This window comes from Myotis lucifugus, unplaced genomic scaffold (assembly GCF_000147115.1).
Source record: "Myotis lucifugus unplaced genomic scaffold, Myoluc2.0 scaffold_111, whole genome shotgun sequence".
Classification (NCBI taxonomy): domain Eukaryota; kingdom Metazoa; phylum Chordata; class Mammalia; order Chiroptera; family Vespertilionidae; genus Myotis; species Myotis lucifugus.
The window spans coordinates 962,011-964,570 of record NW_005871159.1 but is presented as its reverse complement, the minus strand read 5'-3'; the positions used below and the strand labels follow the sequence as shown (position 1 = coordinate 964,570).

Genomic DNA, 2,560 nt, shown 5'->3' with positions numbered 1-2,560 from the left:
TGGAATCCAAATGTTTAATTAATTCAAGCAGTGTTAAGATTATTCAAAGGAAAATGTCTATATATCTAGAATTCTAGAATGAATCACAAATGCAGAAATAGCTGTGAACTTATTGACTTGGCTATTCTGGAAGATATATGTTCCAGGTAAATTCTAAATGAAATAGCAGTTCCAAAGTCCTCTCCTTAACATTATAAAAATAATAAAAAATAAACAAATGGCTTAGATTTTAGGACTGAGGTAACTAAAATCAGATTGGTTATCTAAAATGTGTATCTTACCCATAAAATTGAATGTAATGTTATGCTGACTCTTTATAATAATAAAATGGGTCATTTTAAGAATTATCAAAGCTACATTTAAGGAGGAGAACACAAAAGGAATGTAAAAAAATAACCTTTTCTTCCTGGGATTTTCTAGGCAATTAGCAAAGAAAGGAGGAAAGAACAGCCTGAATTTTAAATTGAGATTGGCCACATGAGATCAGCTTTCCACAGTCGCAAAACACAACCCATATCATCCCTAATGAATGTTACTAAAATTGAAAACATGGAACAATATAGTTGCAGAAAACTCTTTCAGAGAATCATATGTATTAACTATATTTCATTTAATATATTCCTGATTCATTAATGCCTTAGCGTGTGTTTATATTTTAAAGTAAGGAGTCTTCCTACTATTTGTATACATTGCATCTCACAGACTGGTCTTTGGATTCTTGTTCTTCTTCTGATTCTTGTGACCATTTCTGGGAATTCAATGAACATTGTATTTGAAATGAACATGAAGTAGCAACAACAACATTTCTAAATCCCTGAGGTATGATTGAATAACAGTGTGGTGATTGCTGGAGGGAAAGGTTGAGGGGGGTAGAGGAAGAGGAGGGTAAAAGAGGGAATAAATGGTGATTAAAAAAATAAATAAATAAGGGAAAAACAGTCCTGTAGGTTCCTTCTGGCTTGATATTTGTACAATGTTGCCAACCTTTGTTTTTGATCCCATTAAAAGTTAACTGTATTGCACCAGTTTGACCCCAACTTTCTCCCAATGCTGGTATCAGCAAAGCATAATTTCTCTTTTTTTTTAAAGCCTGAATTCTATCAATCTTTATTGTCATCTGATTGGTTAAAATTACAGCTAATCTGTGATTATCTGCAAGGCTGATCATTTACTGCGGTAGGCCAGTTAGTAATTGAGTATAAAGGGATAGGCCATCAAGGTCGTGATGAAAAGGAAAAGCAACACCACCCACTACCACTAATCGGATCTTTGAGTGTTCTGAAAGGAAGTGTGGAAGGAGATAAACTTGTGCTACCAGCTCTGTGTAGTCACGACAATAAAAATATTGGAAAGAATATTTTCAGGAGTGAAGCTCCCCAAAGCCTTTGGGTGTTGCCTCCCCCATAGGTGTTGTGGTATAAACTGAAGGTGCTGAATGCAGGCAATAGCAAGGTCTACCATTCAACCATAAAATTTTCCTCTGCACCAATAAAAACTGCTTCATCTCCCACTCCTCCAAAACATTCCCGTATCTGCCATCTACTCCCAGCTGCATACTGACTAAGCAGTACCAGCAGGTCTTGGCTTATTTGTGAGACATTCTCTTCTTATAATTTGCAGTTTCTAAGGCTTCCTCTTTAGCTACCCCACCTCTTTGCTGAGCTGGGAGGGTTTCACTTCCAGGAGTTCCTCAGCCGTTTAGAAAACTGCAGGCACCAGCTTTAATCTGCACCCCTGGGGACAGGGCAAACCCACTAAATCCCGCTGCATTTCAAAGCTGGCCCCTCCATGTGCAGCCGCACAGCTTACTTGGGTACTTATTGACTTAATAATTTCAGAAGAAGTTGCAGGTCTAATGATCCTTCACCTCTAAGTATTTCAGCATATATCCTCATAGAACACATTATTATAAATAGTCATGGTATGCTTATAAAGTTAAAGAAATGTATAATGATGAGATACTATTGTCTAATTCAAAATTGATATTCAAATTTTATATTGTCTTCTTTATTAAAGAAACACTTTTATTACTACTATCTAATACATAGACACAAAATCTTTTCTTTTAGGTATTTCTACTTAATCCATCCATGTACACGTTGGTTATTGTACATATTTGAAAATTAATTTACATTGTCTTAAAAATACATTTTACAGCAATTTACCATAACAAGGATCCAATACCAAATCACACATTGTGTTCATTTTCATAGCTCTTTAGTTTTCTTTAATCTGATACCATTTCTAAGCCATTCTTTGTCTTTCCTGGCACTGATCTTTTCAAATAATACTTCAAAATTATTTAGGAAAAGTTATTTGGTAGCATATTCATCCTGATGAGCATCTGATATGAGTCTTTAATTTTGCCTAAGTATACTAACTAAAGTGTTTTCTCTAAAGCATCTTAATGAGAGGCACATAATGTCAGTTTTCCCCATCATCGATGATGTTCTATAATTACTTGGCTACAGGGATGTCCTCCAAATTTCTGCTAGATTAAAAATCTTAAAAACAAAACAAAAACAAAACTTATTCTTTTGAAAACATGATAAGTAGGGTA

The 2,560-nt window shown here is 34.8% G+C and overlaps 1 pseudogene; it reads right to left on the bottom strand.

The window, feature by feature from the left end:
• Positions 1-676: 676 nt before the first annotated feature.
• LOC102435239 lies at positions 677-1,770 on the bottom strand (annotated as a pseudogene).
• Positions 1,771-2,560: the final 790 nt, after the last annotated feature.